At 42.9% G+C, this 12,140-nt stretch overlaps 1 protein-coding gene across 1 annotated transcript in view; it reads left to right on the forward strand.

Annotated features, from left to right (window-relative positions):
- Positions 1–2,526: 2,526 nt before the first annotated feature.
- ALG2 (ALG2 alpha-1,3/1,6-mannosyltransferase) overlaps positions 2,527–12,140 on the forward strand; it is a 74,544-nt gene continuing 64,930 nt past the window's right edge. Inside the window, exon 1 of the mRNA XM_075271147.1 lies at positions 2,527–2,605. The gene's annotated coding sequence lies outside the window, so the exon portion shown is untranslated. The remainder of the gene's footprint in view (positions 2,606–12,140) is intronic.

The raw sequence follows: 12,140 nt of genomic DNA on the forward strand, positions 1-12,140 counted from the left end.
TTTAGTGCTACTGCTCTGTGGTTGGCTTGTCATGTAAGGTCACGTTACTGTGATGTCATCAAAGGTCCTGTAGCCACTAGAATGTAAAATCTACAGATAAGTCAGTGGCCATTATTTGCAGGATTCATTGTGTCTTATAGAAGATATCTGTTGTATCAAGGAGAGGAAGCTACAGTAAAGTGAAAGTAAAACACACAGGTACCTGCTGGGGTTAGTATTCCTAGTAATGTCAGGCATTTCGGGTTATTAATTTAGTTTCCATAACTCCATGTGCCTCACATTAATAGCAGTTAACCCCATCATGTCCCTCATATTAACCCCTGTTTGCCCCATATAAGGGTTACAAATATGTGAGACACATGGGGGTTCTAATAAAGGACCTTAAAGGGGTATTCCCATGTACATAATCATATCTATATTTGTAGATAATTCAGAGTTAAACATTTTTGCAAATATAAGTCATTAAAAATTCTGCAAAGTTTTAAACATTTTCTCTAACTTTCTTAGTGGTGACAGTCTTTTATTTTGATCGGTTGCCATGGATACGACCACTAATGCAGAAACTTTCTATGGTCTGGGACTTGTCAGGAAACCATCTATGATTTTCTTATTGTACCTGGGTTATCAGGCAGGGACACTACATGTATAAGAAGATATCCCGGCCACAATAAAGAAATCATGGCTGATTTTCTGACCTTAGAAAGTTCCTGCATTCATGGTCGTATCCACTGGCAACCGATCAAGACAACAGACTGTGACCACAAGATATTTAGAGAAAATCTTTAAAACGCTGCAAAATGTTTAATTACTTATATTTGCAAAAATGTTTAACTTTTAATTATCTACAAATTAAAAAAAAAAAAAAACTATGCACATGGGAATACCCCTTTAATTATGAAGATACCTCGTTATTACCTCCATTTGTCCCATATCAGTAACTCTTATGTGAGGCACACAGGGGGTTAATGTGAGGGACATGATGGGGTTAACTGCTATTACTATGAGGCGCATGGAGTTACTAAGCTGTAATGCACATGACCAGACTTTATCTGCAATGGTGTATTTCTGCCCTAGGCCTATACTCGAGTCAATAAGTTTTCCCAGTTTTTTGGGTAAAGTTAGGGGCCTCGGCTTATATTTGGGTCGGCTTATACTCGAGTATATACAGTATATGTATATATATATATATATATATATATATATATATATACAGCTCTGTAAAAAAATGAAGAGACCACTGCATAATTTTTAGTTTCTCTGATTTTACTCTTCATTGGTAAATTTTTGAGTATGTCCATTGTTCTTTTATTATATAAACTACTGACAACTAGAGATGAGCGAGTAGTATTCGATCGAGTAGGTATTCGAACGAATACTACGGTATTCGAAATACTCGTACTCTATTGAATACTACTCCTATTCGCAGTAAAGATTTGATTCAGAACCAGCATATACAGTGTATAGCATTTGGCCAATCAATGCTATACACTGCAGGACGAGTAAGGGCCGGTTCACATTAGCGCTTGCCTCCTGTACGGAAGGGGTCTGCTGGAGGACCCCCCCGAACGGAATATCAGCGCAACTGCAAGCGCTGGACAGTTAAGCACACGGACCCCATAGCTTATAATGGGCTCCGTGTGCTTGCAGCATACTGCCCGCATGAATCATTTGTGCGGGCAGTACGCTGCAAGCACACGGAGCCCATTATATGCAATAGGGTTCGTGTGCTTCAGGGGGGTCCTCCTGATATGAACCGGCCCATAGTCTATGGGGTCTGTACACTTTAAATGCACTTTGCTCCTCCTAAACAGTCTCCTCCTACTACTCGGGGACTTGGTGACTCTCCTTTAGTCGAATAGTGGTTTCCACTGAAACGAGCATTTTTTCCCATAGACTATAATGGGATTCGATCGAGTAGTTGAATATTGAGGCTCTACTCCAAGCGAATATCGAATCTCGAATATTTCACTACTCACTCATCTGTACTGACAACATGTCTCCGAAATTCAAAGCAAAAATTTTGTATTTAGTTGCAGCAAATGAGAAATCATCAAAATAATAAAAAAAAGAAGCCTTGCTGTCAGACCTCAAATAATGCAAAGAAAACAAGTTCATATTCATTTAGAAGCAACAATACTAATGTTTTAACTCAGGAAGAGTTCAGAAGTCAATATTTGGTGGAATAATCATGATATTTAATCCCAGCTTTCATGCATCTTGGCATGCTTTCCATCAGTCTTTCACACTGCTTTTAGGTGATCTTATGGCACTCCTGGAACAAAAATGTAAGCAGTTCTTCAGTTCTTCTTTGTTTGATGGCTTGTGACTATTCATCTTCCTCTTGATTACATTCCAGAGGTTTTCAATGGGGTTCAGGTCTGGAGATTGGGCTGGCCTTGACAGGGTATTGATGTGGTGCTCCTTCATCTACACATAGATTGACTTAGCTGTGTGGCATGGCGCATTGTCCTGCTGGAAACAAGTCCTCAGAGTTGGGGAACATTGCCGGGGCAGAAGGAAGCCTTTCATCAATGAAAAGCAAAGGAGAGCCAGGCTGAAGTTTGCCAAAGACCATGAGGATTGGACCATAGAGGACTGCAGTAAGGTAATCTTCTCTGATGAGTCTGATTTTCAGCTTTGCCCAACACCAGGTCATCCACTGTGAAATTTGGTGGAGGATCTGTGATGATCTGGGGATGCTTCAGCAAGGCTGGAATTGGGCAGGTTAATCTTTGTGAAGGACGTATTAATCAAGCCACATACTGGAAAAACACTTGCTTCCCTCTGCTATGTTGTTATGGCTATGTTGTTGGTGTAAGAGTATTTTGTTTTTGTTTTTTTAAATTTTACTTTATTTATTTAAATCTGTGAAGCTGAAACATGGCTGCTCCCATAGCTGTGTCCACAGCTCTACATGAACGCTGTGTATGCAGCAATTGTGAAGTCAGGGATGGTAATAAACCTTTTCTGCCTTCTCTCTGGGATGGCCAGATAACAGGGAGCTCCATTCTTAACTCTTCAAGGACAATATACAGTCCTATGACAAAGTTTGGGCACCCCTATTAATCTTAATCATTTTTAGTTCTAAATATTTTGGTGTTTGCAGCAGCCATTTCAGTTTGATATATCTAATAACTGATGGACACAGTAATATTTCAGGATTGAAATGAGGTTTATTGTACTAACAGAAAATGTGCAATATGCATTAAACCAAAATTTGACTGGTGCAAAAGTATGGGCACCCTTATTAGAGATGAGCGAACAGTGTTCTATCGAACACATGTTCGATCGGATATCAGGGTGTTCGCCATGTTCGAATCGAATCGAACACCGCGTGGTAAAGTGCGCCAAAATTTGATTCCCCTCCCACCTTCCCTGGCGCCTTTTTTGCACCAATAACAGCGCAGGGGAGGTGGGACAGGAACTACGACACCGGGGGCATTGAAAAAAATTGGAAAAAGTCATTGGCTGCCGAAATCAGGTGACCTCCATTTTAGACGAATAGTGGATTTCAAATCCGGGTCATATGAGAATGTGAACTTTGTGACTATGAGACAGGGATAGCTGTACAGGCAGGGATAGCTAGGGAGAACCTTTATTTAGGGGGGAATGTTATTAAAAATAACTTTTTGGGGCTCTATCGGGTGTGTAATTGTGATTTTTGTGAGATAAACTTTTTCCCATAGGGATGCATTGGCCAGCGCTGATTGGCCGAATTCCGTACTCTGGCCAATCAGTGCTGGCCAATGCATTCTATTAGCTTGATGAAGCAGAGTGTGCACAAGGGTTCAAGCGCACCCTCGGCTCTGATGTAGCAGAGCCGAGGCTGCACAAGGGTTCAAGCGCACCCTCGGCTCTGATGTAGGAGAGCCGAGGGTGCACTTGAACCCTTGTGCACCCTCGGCTCTGCTACATCAGAGCCGAGGGTGCGCTTGAACCCTTGTGCACACTCTGCTTCATCAAGCTAATAGAATGCATTGGCCAGCGCTGATTGGCCAATGCATTCTATTAGCCCGATGAAGTAGAGCTGAATGTGTGTGCTAAGCACACACATTCAGCTCTACTTCATCGGGCTAATAGAATGCATTGGCCAGCGCTGATTGGCCAGAGTACGGAATTCGGCCAATCAGCGCTGGCTCTGCTGGAGGAGGCGGAGTCTAAGATCGCTCCACACCAGTCTCCATTCAGGTCCGACCTTAGACTCCGCCTCCTCCAGCAGAGCCAGCGCTGATTGGCCGAATTCCGTACTCTGGCCAATCAGCACTGGCTAATGCATTGTATTGGCGTGATGAAGCAGTGCTGAATGTGTGTGCTTAGCACACACATTCAGCTCTACTTCATCGGGCTAATAGAATGCATTGGCCAATCAGCGCTGGCCAATGCATTCTATTAGCGTGAACTGAGTTTGCACAGGGGTTCTAGTGCACCCTCGGCTCTGCTACATCAGATTGCTACATCTGATGTAGCAGTGCCGAGTGTGCATCAGATGTGTAGTTGAGGAAAACTGACTCAGCACTGCTAAGTCTCTGCATTCGCATAGGAATGCATTGGCCAGCCTTCGGCCAATCAGCGCTGGCTCTGCCGGAGGAGGCGGAGTCTAAGGTCTGACCTGAATGGAGACTGGTGTGGAGCGATCTTAGACTCCGCCTCCTCCAGCAGAGCCAGCGCTGATTGGTCGAGTTCCGTACTCTGGCCAATCAGCACTGGCCAATGCATTTCTATGGGGAAAAGTTAGCTTGCGAAAATCGCAAACTGACAGGGATTTCCATGAAATAAAGTGACTTTTATGCCCCCAGACATGCTTCCCCTGCTGTCCCAGTGTCATTCCAGGGTGTTGGTATCATTTCCTGGGGTGTCATAGTGGACTTGGTGACCCTCCAGACACGAATTTGGGTTTCCCCCTTAACGAGTTTATGTTCCCCATAAACTATAATGGGGTTCGAAACCCATTCGAACACTCGAACAGTGAGCGGCTGTTCGAATCGAATTTCGAACCTCGAACATTTTAGTGTTCGCTCATCTCTAACCCTTATCATTTTATTGATTTGAATACTCCTAACGACTTTTTACTGACTTACTGAAGCACAAAATTGGTTTTGTAACCTCACTGGGCTTTGAATTTCATAGCCAGGTGTATCCAATCATGAGAAAAGGTATTTAAGGTGGCCAATTGCAAGTTGTTCTCCTATTTGAATCTCCTCTGAAGATTGGCATCATGGGCTACTCAAAACAACTCTCAAATCATCTGAAAACAAAGATTGTCCAACATAGTTGTTCAGGGGAAGGATACAAAAAGCTGTCTCAGAGATTTAACCTGTCAGTTTCCACTGTGAGGAACATAGTAAGGAAATGGAAGACCACAGGGACAGTTCTTGTTAAGTCCAGAAGTGGCAGGCCAAGAAAAATATCAGAAAGGCAGAGAAGAAGAATGGTGAGAACAGTCAAGGACAATCCACAGACCACCTCCAAAGAGCTGCAGCATCATCTTGCTGCAGATGGTGTCACTGTGCATCGGTCAAAAATACAGCGCACTTTGCACAAGGAGAAGCTGTATGGGAGAGTGATGAGAAAGAAGCCGTTTCTGCAAGCACACCACAAACAGAGTCGCCTGAGGTATGCAGAAGCACATTTGGACAAGCCAGCTTCATTTTGGAAGAAGTTCCTGTGGACTGATGAAACAAAGATTGAGTTGTTTGGTCATACAAAAAGGCATTATGCATGGCGTCCAAAAAAAACAGCATTACAAGAAAAACACATGCTACCCACTGTAAAATTTGGTGGAGGTTCCATCATGCTTTGGGGCTGTGTGGCCAATGCCGGCACCGGGAATCTTGTTAAAGTTGAGGGTCGCATGGATTCCACTCAGTATCAGCAGATTCTTCAGAATAATGTTCAAGAATCAGTGACGAAGTTGAAGTTACGCCGGGGATGGATATTTCAGCAAGACAATGATCCAAAACACCGCTCCAAATCGACTCAGGAATTCATGCAGAGGAACAATTACAATGTTCTGGAATGGCCATCCCAGTCCCCAGACCTGAATATCATTGAACATCTGTGGGATGATCTGAAGCGGGCTGTCCATGGTCGGCCACCATCAAACTTAACTGAACTTGAATTGTTTTGTAAAGAGGAATGGTCCAAAATACCTTCATCCAGGATCCAGGAACTGATTAAAAGCTACAGGAGGCGACTAGAGGCTGTTATCTTTGCAAAAGGAGGATGTACTAAATATTAATGTCACTTTTCTGTTGAGGTGCCCATACTTTTGCACCAGTCAAATTTTGGTTTAATGCATATTGCACATTTTCTGTTAGTACAATAAACCTCATTTCAATCCTGAAATATTACTGTGTCCATCAGTTATTAGATATATCAAACTGAAATGGCTGTTGCAAACACCAAAATATTTAGAACTAAAAATGATTAAGATTAATAGGGGTGCCCAAACTTTTTCATAGGACTGTATATATGTCCTAGCAGAGTTAAAAGCAGACCGCCCAGGTGTATATAGCCATTGGGCAGCCGTCATCTGGTTAATTATGGGATCTTGCCTAATATCTGAATTTATTTTGGGTTTGCATACATTTTGAGATCTGGTTTTTGTGAGAATTAGTTTTCATGTCTGGTCTGCTGTCTACATTTATATTGTTAGCCTGGTCTCAGTTTAAATAGCCTTATTTTACTTTTTAATGGCTAACAGTGTATATCATACAATTCTCCTTGCAAGGGTTCATTATGTATAAGGCCTTGCACAAGATGAATTTGGAGGAGAGATTGTACACAGGCATTTCAATCTTTGGTATTTTGCTGTTTCCCAGTAGACTGATTGCCGAAAACTCACCTTTGGGGTACTTGGTTACAAGACAATAATTTATTCTAAATGTAATTATATAATTCTCTGAGCAAAAAGGAAATGTTTCTTTCCTTATAATATCAAGCAATGGGAGTCTTTTTTTCAGCCCTGATTCTGCCGCGAGTTATCGTGCAATAATCAGCGCAAACTTCCTCCATGTAAATGCCCCCTTACATTCAAAAGCGTTCATTTGTGCATCTTAAGTTCTTTCAGGTCTTTGGTCAGTTTCTGCATTACGCTTCATTTCTGAAGCCTTTGCACCTTTTTTCATGCACTTATACTGTTCTACCACTTTCACTTTTTGTCGAGACAAGGTTCGTGGCCTTAATGGAGATGTATTCATTTCTTTATTTTTATTTTTTTTAAAAAAGGCACAAAATATGTGTAAATACACTCCAGTCCATGGGCAGCATTAAAGTGCCGTCAGGTTGGAATGCATTAGAAAGAAAAGTTACTACCAAGCTTTTTAACTAACACATGCACAACATTTAACAAAGAGGTGTGCCTACATCATAAATAAGCACTGCAGTAAAACTAGTCTAAAAAAAAAAGGCTCAGCTGCGAAACGTATGGCCAAAAAAGGGGCAAGTGATAAACAACTCCCAATGGGTGAGCTCAAGTTTGTGTGTTCAGATCCTGGGGCCGTTCACACAGAGTAAACGCAAGCTAATTATGGCAAAATACACTTGAAAAAAATACACGTGTAAAAATCAGACTCCCATTGACTTCAATGGCATTTTTACACGTATATAAAAAACGTGTTTTTTGTGCATTTTTTGGCACATTTTTCACATGTGTAAAAAATGGCATTGAAGTTAATGGGAGTCTGATTTTTACACGTGTATTTTTTACACGTGTATTTTGCTATAAACAGCTTTTACTCCGAGTGAACGGCCCCTCAGACTGAACAGTATAAGGGGTGTAGCTCTGCTTCTATGCTAGTTTTGACTGAACAGAGGTGTAGCTTAAATTCCATGAGCCCTGTGGCAAAGTTTCCACATGGGCCCAACCCCCTCAAATTGCTACCATACCACCACTTAAAGGGGTTGTCCCACGTCGCATACTCACCAGTCTTTGTTGCTGAAAATTCTTCTGTCTTCCGATTTTGTTGTGTCATTGGTGGGCGGGGTGTCATATGCAAAGCCAGCGGCGAGATGCCGCCGGACCTGCGTGCACGCTCATAGCTAGTGAGACCAGTGTAGCCTTCACAGTGCGACTACAAACCCGGCATCCACTGTAATATTTACAGCGGATGCCGGGGAGTGTAGACACCGGCACAGATGCCTGCAACATCGCTATGTGCCTGCCCTGCATGAAGCCAGCAGCGGCAGGAGTTCCTGTTATTCCGCTCCTCCACCCCCCCTCCCCTCTGGAATAGCAGCATCGCTTCTGCAACTGCTGGCTTCATGCAGGGCAGGCACATAGCGATGTTGCAGGCATCTGTGCCGGCGTCTACACTCCCCGGCATCTGCTGTAATAGAGAGGCGGATGCCAGGGAGTGTAGACGCTGGCACAGTCTGTATTGGCGGTCCCTTCCTCCCAAAGGGTAAACTACCCCCCCCCCTTCCAGGCTCGCTCCCGTGTACTTAGCCCCTGCTCCCTCCCCCCTCAGTGCAGCAGATACATCACTTGACTTATGACCAGATAAGTCAAGGGATGTGTCAAAAAAAAATGAATAAAGAAAGATAGTGGACAAACAAAGCAGTTTTGCTGAAGCAATGTATTTAGGAAAAGTCTTACATTCACATTATCAAGCAGTATAGATAGGATCCTTGTGATGGGACAACCCCTTTAAGAAAAAGACAAAATAACATATATATATATATATATATATATATATATATATATATATATATATATATATATATTGCAGTACAATGCACTGGGGATCAGATCCCCAGGTTCAAGTTGCATTATGGGACAGTAAAAAGTATTAAAAAAAAAAAATTAAATTAAGAATCAAAAATACACAAACAATAAAAAGTTAAAAAACCATCCACCTTTACTATTAAAAGACACATAACAAAGAAAAAAATAAACAAACATGTTAAGTATCCCTACGTATTAGTCCCTACTATCCAAAAACAGCATTATTAATCCTGTACAATGAACACTGTAAAAAAAATATACCACAATGTACAAAATAATGTATTTTGGTCTCTTAGCTTTCCACCAAAAAACAGCAATAAAAAGTGATTAAAATTCATACATACCACACATTTGTACAATAAAAAGTACAACTTTTCCTGCAAATTAAGGTCACACGAATATCTTCATCAACAAAACAGTAAAAAATTGTGTCAGAATATAGTAACCCCCAGGAAAATCATTCATTTTCAAAAAGTGATGTTTTATTTGTGAAAGTGGTAAAACCTAATAAAACCAATATACTGTAAATATGTTATTGCCGTAATTGTAATGACTTGCTGGACAAAGTTGCCATATCAGAGTGAACGCTGTAAAGACAAAATGCAAAAAATTCTGATAGAATTGTTTTTTTTTTCACATGGACCTCCAAGAAACGATAATAAAAACTACTCAAAGCATTATCTGTTCCTCAAAATGGTGGCAAATGAATTACAACTTGTCACACAAACAATAAGCTCTCAGATATCTTTGTCAACAGAAAAGTAAAAAGTTATGAATTTTGGAAGGCGGGGAAGGAAAACATGAAAAATTTGCCTAGCACTAACATACTAACTACTCTGCGTCCTTAAGGGTTAAGAAGCAAAAAAGTCAATGGTACCGCACACTCTAAAATTATATGTGGTGCTAGCGAAAAAAGGTCCTTCGACCCAAATATACTAGTGAAAATAGATTTTGCTGCACACACTGTTTTGTGATCAAAGGAATATAGAGATTTATTTTACAATATGGTTAACGCCTTTTGACACAATGCAAAATATTGGCATAGAAAGACAGGCTAGATCAATTGGATATGACGTTTCGGTCCTTAGACCTTCATCAGACGCGATCTAGTGTGGTAGCAGGATCAGTATAAGTGTCAAGGCATGCCCACTTATACTGATCCTGCTACCACACTAGATCGCGTCTGATGAAGGTCTAAGTGGGCATGCCTTGACACTTATACTGATCCTGCTACCACACTAGATCGCGTCTGATGAAAGTCTAAGGACCGAAACGTCATATCCAATTGATCTAGCCTGTCTTTCTATGCCAATATTTTGCATTGTGTCAAAAGGCGTTAACCATATTGTAAAATAAATCTCTATATTCCTTTGATCACAAAACAGTGTGTGCAGCAAAATCTATTTTCACTTAAGGGTTAAGAAGGCACACTGCTGCATCACTTGGCTATCATTTATTATCTCTATGCTAGCAAACAGTTAATAAAAGATGTAATGTATTTATTATTAACAAGCCTTGGCCATAGACATATTTCTATAGGGATACAAAGTTACAGTTTTCATTGGGTTATACTGTCATACAGATCTACCTCATAACCTGCTATGCTTATTATTTCCTTCTTTTCATAATATAGAGGTCATATGATCTCTTTTATTATTTCAGTATTAATGTCCGGTATCAGTGGGAAATTTTACGTCTCACCGCTAACACAGGGGTACACAATCCTCTGTGGTCTACAGATAAGTCATATGTCGAGGGTCTGAGGCTTTATTACCTCTTCCTTTTCTTTAATATATTCTGTATCCTGGTTGTATCTGTACAGTACTTCTGCTAGCAGGCCCAGAACGCAGACCCTGCCCCCCCCCCCACTTCATCACATGCCGGGTGATGTGGCCATGTAAGCTCAGGCCCGCACCCGCTGTGTATTTGAATTTCGGGCCTGCTAGCAGAAGTACTGTAAGTACTTCTGCAGTTTGAAATGAATAGCATCCTGGCAGGAGCGTGGCGATGCTGCGGCCCCGGCACCCACTCCAGTGTCTGTATCCCGGGTCTGGGTGCCGGGTCTGTAACTATAATGGCGCCGCTCTGCTCCAGAGCGGTCGCCATACCAACCGGCATCTCCGCTGTAACTCTTACAGCGGTAATACCGGAGCTAATGCCTTCAATCAGAGATTGCAGGCATGAGCTCTGACATCTCCGCTGTAAGTGTTACAGCGGAGATGCTCTCCGGTGATGTCCCGATCCTGTGGAGGGAGCGGACGCGACTGCTCTCTCAACGGCGATCCTGAAGGATAGGCTCGGCCGTGCTGAGGGAGATCCCCTGCTGCAGGCAGGAGCGCCGAGGGGCGGACCTGAAGGAGAACCTCGGCCGCCAGACCTAAAGGGGAACTGCGGCTGGCCGCCGGCAGAAGCACTGAGGGGAATCCCTGGCAGCCGAGGTCCTCCTTCAGGTCTGCCCTCAGCGTTTCTGCCGGGGATTCCCCTCAGCACTTCTGTAAAGATTCCCCGGCCTGCAGTGCTTTTCTTTTGAAGGCTGCTCTATACAGATCACATGACCGCCGGGTCAGAGGGTGGCCGCATCATGGCGGTGCCCATAGCTGTGTATACAGTGCTCATTGAGTGCTGTATACACAGAAATCGAGAAGGCAGGGAAAGTAATAAACATGCCCTGCCTTCTCTCTGGGAGCTCAAGCTGAACTTACAGCCGTCTTCCTGTTTCAGCAGCTGCACGATTCTGCTTGGATGTACCAGTATGTCCTTGCAGAACAAGGCAAACACCTTCCAGACATACATATATACACAATGGGTGGTCCGGAAGTGGTTAATGTCCCCCTCTAGGTACCCTCAATTTAATGTCCTCCTACAGTTATCCCCATTTTCATGTTTCCAGTTGCCCCCAGTTTAAGGACCCCTGCCCTCCTCCAGATGACAACAGGACCCCAAAAAACCCTGTCTCCCTCAATGCCAATGGTACTCCAGGGACTCCTATACCACCCTAAACATCAATCCAATCTCCCAGATTTTCCAGGATACAGTCTCATGTAAAAGATCACTCTCTTTTCAGCCTACTCCAACATGCAGTTCCATGCTACGCAATCCTATTACTCCCCTTTCACCCTGCAATCTCACAAGACAGTAGGAGTACAGGAGCAAAGTGATTAGGCGGGGGCTGTCGACTCCTGCTTCACCACTGTATTCAACTCATCTGCGTCCTTTCCGGACGCAGATAAATTGAATCCAGGCCATACCCCCTGCCGACTGGGACTGTGGGACACAACCCTGAATCCGGGACTGTGCCACAGAATTTGGAAAGGTTGGGAGGAATGGTGATGTCATCACATCACGCCTACAGCTTGTGGGCCTGGAGCACACAGGGATGTGCTTCACACAGAGTGGTGAGGCAGGATTTGTCTGC

This window comes from Leptodactylus fuscus, chromosome 4 (genome assembly GCF_031893055.1).
Source record: "Leptodactylus fuscus isolate aLepFus1 chromosome 4, aLepFus1.hap2, whole genome shotgun sequence".
NCBI classification, from domain to species: Eukaryota; Metazoa; Chordata; class Amphibia; order Anura; family Leptodactylidae; genus Leptodactylus; species Leptodactylus fuscus.